Here is an 8,151-nt window from a genome sequence, read left to right on the forward strand (position 1 = left end):
TTCTGATATAGTTAGTGGATAAAAATGTTGCATAGAAAATGTATCTGTTGACATCTCACCACTTATTGTTCCAAGGAAAAATTTCTAAACCTCAAAAATAATTATGAGCAAGAGAACAATATTTTATATTAATTACTTCTGAAGTACTATTTCTAAGATATATAGTGTAGCCTCTACATATGAGATCAATAAACTTAAAAGAATACTCTTTCTTTCTCATTGACTAATTTCATGTACTTTTGGACTTCTGTGTTCTAGTTCGGAGTAGTTCACTCCCACATTTTTATCAAGTTGTGTTACTTATGTACAAAAGCTCATTGTAGTTATCAATTAATGACCTATCCTGGCCCCTTCAAATCTACTATTATACATTGTCAGAAATTATAGCTTTTCTCTGTACAAGATGAGTGCAGAGAGGAGGAACAGGAGGCTCTTCATTCTGGAATGTGTGGTTATTTTATATCAAGATGTAGAGAGAAAATGAAGAGCTGATCGTGTTATTGGGGAAGGTTTTTCCCATACACTAAATTGAAATAAAGAAGACTAAAAATGTGGCTGTTTATCTATCACACAGAATGTCCAAAATATAATAACATAATTGAACACCCCAAAAGAAGTATAAAGAGTATTCAGTTCACTAAATTAAACAGTAATATGCTGAACTATCATACAAAAATCACCTTGACTGAATTAAAAAGAAAAACATATGAATGGAAAAATTTGAAATCAGTTAAATTAAGTTGTTTCAGTTTCAGGGTAATAGAAAAACTAAGAAACATGTTTAAAGGGGGATTTATTCACTGGAACACAGACCTTTTAATGAGAAGAATAAGATTTAAAATTTTTTATTGTAATAACAACAACCATTTTTTTTTGTGAATTCTGTAAGACTTATCAGTGTGGTTAGCTACACCCTGAAGGACATTCATGATGATCAGATATTTGCACTCCTCAGTGAAAACTCGAACAACTCAAGTCCAGAAAGATGCTCAGATTGAGGAAGGGAGGTGAAGAGATACTGGGGTCCAAAGGCCAAACCAGGCAGAAAAATGTGTCTGCTCAGTATTTGCGTGAGATTGAGATGGCCAAGTTGCAGAGGGACAACTAGCTGAAGAAGGCCAAGTATGACATCTAGGTCAACACCCTCTGAGCACAGGGTGACCTGGCCAATCAGCTTCAGGTAGCCTAGATTAAGCAGCAGCTGGAGGAACAGGAGGCACAGCTGCAGGTGATGGAGCATCCCAGCAGGGGGCAATGCAGGAGCAGGAAATGGCCTTGCTAGAGCTAGAGATTCGAGTTCAGAATATATTTGTGTGGGTTTTTTTCTCCCCATTTAAGTGCTTTATTGATTCCCTTATATTGTTTTCAATTCATGATGTATTTTTGTAACAAGAGGCCTATACACTGAAAACAAGGTAGGAAGCAGGGAAGAAATCAATATCAGAAGATACCTTCTAGAATCTTATTTAAAGTCTTTGAATGAAAAAGTAAACTTCCAGTTAGCTCAAATAGGATAAAAGAAATTGACCTGGTGAAGCTAATTCAAATGATGACAGAACACAAATAAGAAATGAAATGTTGGCCAAATAGGGGAGAAAAAGGAACCTTTGTACACACTTGGTAGGAATGTAAATTGGTGCAGCCACTGTGGAAAAGAGTATGGAGGTTTCTTAAAAAACTAAAAATAGAACTACCATATGATCCTGCAATCCACTCCTGGGCATATATCCAAAAAAACCAAAAATACTATTTCAAAAAGATACATGCACCTCAGTGTTCATAGCAGCATTACTTACAATAGCCAAAAATATGGAAGCAAGCTAAGTGTCCATCAAGAGATAAATAAAGACAATGGAGAAGTAAGATGTGGAGATCACCTTCCTCCCCACAAATACATCAGAAATACATCTACATGTGGAACAACACCTACAGAACACGTACAAAGATTCCTACACAGGATAAATCCAAGGAGAAACATGCCAAGACACATACTAATCAAACTATAAAAATTAAATACAAAGAAAAAATATTAAAAGCAGCAAGGAAAAGACAACAAATAACATACAAGGGACTCCTCATAAGATTAACAGCTGATCTTTCAGCAGAAACACTGCAAGCCAGAAGGGAGTGTCAGGAAATAATTAAAGTGATGAAAGGGAAAAATCAAGATTACACTACCCAGCAAGGATCTCATTCAGATTCAATGGAGAAATTAAAACCTTTACAGACAAAGAAAAGCTAAGAGATTTCAGCACCACCAAACCAGCTTTACAGCAAATGCTAAAGGAACTTCTCTAGGCAGGAAACACAAGAGAAGGAAAATATGTACAATAACAAACCCAAAACAATTAAGAAAACTGTAAGAGGAACATACATATTGATAACTACCTTAAATGTAAATGGATTAAATGTTCCAGCCAAAAGACATAGACTGGCTGAATGGATGCAAAAACAAGAGCTGTATATATGCTGTCTACTAGAGACCCACTTCAGACCTAGGGACACATACAGACTGGAAGTGAGGGGATGAAAAAGATATTCCATGAAAATGGAAATTAAAAGAAAGCTGGAGAAGCATTCTCATATCAGACAAAATAGACTTTAAAATAAAGACTATTACAAGAGACAAAGAAGGACACTACATAATGATCAAGGGATCAATACAAGAAGATATAACACCCATATTTATGCACCCAATTTAGGAGCACCTCAATACATAAGGCAAATGCTTACAGCCATAAAAGGGGAAATTGACAGTAACACAATCATAGTAGGGGACTTTAACATCCCAGTTTCACCATTGGAAAGATCATCCAAAATGAAAATAAATAAGGAAACACAAGCTTTAAATTATACATTAAACAAAATGGACTTAATTGATGTTTATAGGACATGCAATCCAAAAACAACAGAATAAACTTTCTTCTCAAGTGCCCATGGAACATTCTCCAGGACAGATCATATTTTGGGCCACAAGTCAAGCCTTGGTAAATTTAAGAAAACTGAAATCATATCAAGTATCTTTTCTGACCACAATGCTATGAGACTAGATATTATTTACAGGAAAAAATCTGTCAAAAATATAAACATATGGAGGCTCAACCATACACTACTAAATAACCAAGAGATCACTGCAAAAATCAAAGAGGAAATCAAAAAATACCTAGAAACAAATGACAATGAAAACACAATGATGAAAAGCCTATGGGATGCAGCAAAAGAGGTTCTATGAAGGAAGTTTATAGCAACACAATGCTACCTCAAGAAAGAGGAAATACCTGAAATAAACAACCTACCTTTACACGAAAAGCAATTAGAGAAAAAAGAACAAAAAATCCCCAAAGTTAGCAGAAGGAAAGAAATCATAAAAATCAGATCAGAGATAAATGAAAAAGAAATGAGGAAAACAATAGCAATTATAAATAAAACTAAAAGCTGGATCTTTGAGAAGATAAACAAAATTGATAAACCATTAGCCAGACTCATCAAGAAAAAAAGAGAGAAGACTCAAATCAATAGAATTAGAATGAAAAAGAAAAACTAACAACTGACACTGCAGAAATACAAAGGATCATGAGAGATTACTACAAGCAACTATATGCAAATAAATTGGACAACTTGGAAGAAATGGACAAATTCGTAGAAAAACAAAACCTTCTGAGACTGAACCAGGAAGAAACAGAAAATATAAATAGACCAATCACAAGCACCAATATTGAAACTGTGATAAAAATCTTCCAACAAACAGCCCAGACCAGATGGCTTCACAGGTGAACTCTATCAAACATTTAGAGAAGAGTCAACACCTATACTTTTCAAACTGTTCCAAAATATAGCAGAGGGAGGAACACATCCAAACTCATTCTATGAGGCCGCCATCACCCTGATACCAAAACCAGACACAGGTGTCACAAGGAAAGAAAACTATAGGCCAATATCATTGATGAACATAGATGCAAAAATCCTCAACAAATTACTAGCAAACAGAATCCAACAACACATTAAAAGGATCATGCAACATGGTCAAGTGGAGTTTAACTCAGGAATGCAAAGATTCTTCAATATAGGCAAAACAATCAATGTGATAAACCATATTAATAAATTGAAGGAGAAAAACCATATCATCATCTTAATAGATGAAGAAAAATCTTTCGACAAAATTCAACACCCTTTTATGATAAAAACCCTTCAGAAAGTAGGTGTAGAGGGAACTTACCTCAACATAATAAAGGCCATATGTGACAAGCCCACAGCCAACATCATTCTCAGTGGTGAAAAACTGAAACCATTTCTCTAAGATCATGAACAAGAGAAGGTTGTCAACTCTCACCACAATTATTCAACATAGTTTTGGAAGTTTTAGTCAGAGTAATCAAAGAAGAAAAAGAAATAAGAGGAATCCAAATCAGAAAAGAAGAAGTAAAGCTGTCATGGTTTGTAGATGACATGATACTATACATAGAGAATCCTAAATATGTTACCAGAAAACTACTAGAGCTAATCAATGAATTTGGAAATGTAGCAGGATACAAAATTAATGCACAGAAATCTCTGGCATTCCTATACACTAATGATGAAAAATCTGAAAGTGAAATTAAGGAAACACTCCCATTTACCACTGCAACAGAAAGAATAAAATATCTAGGAATAATCTTACCTAAGGAGAAAAATGACCTGTATGCAGAAAACTATAAGGCATTGATGAAAGAAATTAAATATGATACAAATTAAATATGATACAAATAGATGGATAGATATACCATGTTCTTGGATGGGAAAAATCAACATAGTGAAAATCACTATACTACCCAAAGCAATCTACAGATTCAATTCAATCCCTATCAAACTACCAATGGCATTTTTCACAGTAGAACAAAAACTTTCACATTTATATGGAAACACAAAAGACCCCAAATAGTCAAAACAATCTTGAAAAAAGAAAAATGGAGCTGGAGGAATCAGGCTCCCAGACTTCAGATTATACTACAAAGCTGCAGTAATCAAAACAGCATGGTACTGGCACAAAAAAAGAAATATAGATCAATGGAACAGGATAGAGAGCCCAGATATAAACCCACACATGTATGGTCACCTTATTTTTGATAAAGGGGGTAAGAATATACAATGGCGAAAAGACAGTCTCTTCATTAAGTGGTGCTGGGAAAACTGGACAGCTACCTGTAAAAGAATGAAATTACAACACTCTCTAACACCATACACCAAAATAAAGTCAAAATGGATTAAAGACCTAAATGTAAGACCAGACACTATAAAACTCTTAGAGGAAAACATAGGAAGAACACTCTTTCACATAAATTACAGCAAGATCCTTTTTGACCCACCTCCTAGAGAAATGGAAATACAAACAAAAATAAACAAATGGGGCCTAATGAAACATAAAAGCTTTTGCACAGCAAAGGAAACTATAAACAAGATGAAAAGACAACCCTCAAAATTGGAGAAAATATTTGCAAATGAAGCAACTGACAAAGGATTCATCTCCAAAATCTACAAGCAACTCATGCAGCAGCTCAATATCAAAAAAACAAACAACTGAATCCAAAAATGGGCAGGAGACCTAAATAGACACTTCTCCACAGAAGATATACAGATTGCCAACAAACACATGAAAGGATGTTCAACATCACTTATCATTAGAGAAATGCAAATGAAAAATACAACGAGGTATCACCACACATCAGTCAGAATGGCCATCATAAAAAAATCTACGGACAATAAATGCTGGAGAGGCGATGGAGAAAAGGGAACATTCTTGCACTGTTGGTGGGAATGTAAATTGATACAGCCACTAGGGAGAACAATATGGAGGTTCCTTAAAAAAAATAAAAATAGAACTACCATATGACCCAGCAATCCCACTACTGGGCATATTTCAAAACCATAATTAAAAAAGTCATCTACCACAATGTTCACTGCAGTTGTATTTACAATAGCCAGGACATGGAAGCAACCTATGTGTCCGTTGACAGATCAATGGATAAAGAAGATGTGGCACATATATACAATGGAATATTACTCAGCCATAAAAAGAAATGAAATTGAGTTATTTGTAGTGAGGTGGATGGACCTGGAGACTGTCATACAGAGTGAAGAAAGTCAGAAAGAGAAAAACAAACACAGTATGCTAACACATATGTATGGAATCTATAAAAAAGAAAAAAAAAGTTCTGAAGAACCTAGGGGCTGGACAGGAATAAAGACACAGAGGTAGAGAATGGACTTGAGGACACGGGGAGGGGGAAGGGTAAGCTGGGACAAAGTGAGAGTTGCATGGACATATATACGCTACGATATGTAAAATAGATAGCTAGTGGGAAACAGCCACATAGCACAGGGAGATCAGCTTGGTGCTTTGTGACCACATAGCGGGGTGGGATAAGGAGGGTGGGAGGGAGTTGTAAGAGGGAGGAGATATGGGGATATATGTATATGTATAGCTAATTCACTTTGTTATAAAGCAGAAACTAACACAGCGTTGTAAAGCTATTATACTCCAATAAAGATATTAAAAAATAAATCAATAAATTTCAGCCCCATTAAAAAAAAGATATGGTATATATACACAAACACACATACACACATGCACACCCATAGACACTCACGCACACAATGGAATACTACTCAGCCATAAAAAGAATAAAATGTTGCCATTTGCAACATCAGGGATGGACTTGAAGGGCATTATGTTAAGTGAAATAAGTCAGACAGAGAAAGGCAAATACTGTATGATATCAGTTATTTGAGGAATCTAAAAATTACAACAAACTAGTGTCTATAACAAAAAAGAAGCAGATATATATAGAGAGAACAAACTAGTGGTTACCAGTGAGGAGAGAGAAGAGGGCAGGGGCAGGATAGGGGTAGGTGAGTAATAGGTACAAATTATTATGTGTAAAATGAGCTGCAAGTATGTATTGTACAACACAGGGAATATAGCCAATATTTTATAGTAACTATAAATGGAGTATAACCTTTAAAAATCATGAATCACTATATTGTATGCCTGTGACTTGTATAATATTGTACATTAACCATACTTCAATAAATAAAGAAATTAACACTAATAAAAGAAGAAGACAATGGGAACCCAGTGCTGCAAGCCTGAAGCACCTAGTCAATACAGATAATTCCCAGCTGCTAACACAGAGAGAGGCAGAAGATGTTTCTGTATGGATGCATGAGGAGACCGAGGCCTTTGCCCTAGAGGCCAGAGTCCCAGGCCAAATCTAAGCAGGTGGCCAAGCAAGCAGTAACTTTCCAGCTGTACCAGGAGGCTGCTCAGCTGATGCTGCTAGAGAATGTGCCACAGGTGGCAGGAAGGACCAGTGGTCCTTTGGCATCAGCCAATAAGGTCATGCTGGCATCCCGTGGGAGTGGCCAGAATGACCTGTGAAGTACTGGACATCCTGAGACACTGCCCTGAGAGTGTGGAGAGACTCACAGGTGTCAGCAGCTCCCAGGTAGACCACCAGCACTTGCAAACAAACTGAGGCCTCAAATTTCACTGATGCCTAGAGTCATGGCTCAAGTTCCCTGAATGATCCCCTATTGCATGCACTTCAACTGGCCGCTCTGAACATGTTCCTTGACAGCTGTTGTTCCACCCTCATCTCTCCTTGCCAAATTGTCTGTTCTTTGCCTCAGAGGGGAAGAGTTTCTCGCCTTCCCAACTCTACACTGTCAAGACTTCCAGTCCCCTGCGGGCCCCATGCCAACCTTCTGATTACCCCACCCCACCTCAACTCATTTAACTTTACATTTCCAGTCAAATTAGACTCTGAGCCTGTTGTCTAGAATTATTTGCTGACTTAGGTTAAAGGGTTTCCTGAAGGTTCTCAATTTCACTTACTAAATAAATTGCTCTTAATAAGTTTAAAGAAAAAAGTTTGGTTCATTTTTTGCAACTAATAGAGTGATATGTAGTCTCCATTCAGTAACATACAATAAGGAAACACTTTTCTTTATGATGCTCTAAATGATACAAATGTGCTATTTTAGAGGGAAAAACCCTCCCTTCCATCTAATTTTGGAAGTCTTGGTGTGAGATGGGGTCTAATTTTTCTAGTAAAGAGTTGAAGATGAACATTTAATTTTTCTCCTTGTCCTGGTGTTAAGGTCACAGACAAATGA

At 36.4% G+C, this 8,151-nt stretch overlaps 1 pseudogene; it reads left to right on the forward strand.

Annotated features, from left to right (window-relative positions):
* Positions 1-7,511, forward strand: part of LOC132508710 (flotillin-1-like) — a 130,347-nt pseudogene extending 122,836 nt beyond the window's left edge.
* The last annotated feature ends 640 nt before the right edge of the window (positions 7,512-8,151 follow it).

Source organism: Lagenorhynchus albirostris, chromosome 18 (genome assembly GCF_949774975.1).
Source record: "Lagenorhynchus albirostris chromosome 18, mLagAlb1.1, whole genome shotgun sequence".
NCBI classification, from domain to species: Eukaryota; Metazoa; Chordata; class Mammalia; order Artiodactyla; family Delphinidae; genus Lagenorhynchus; species Lagenorhynchus albirostris.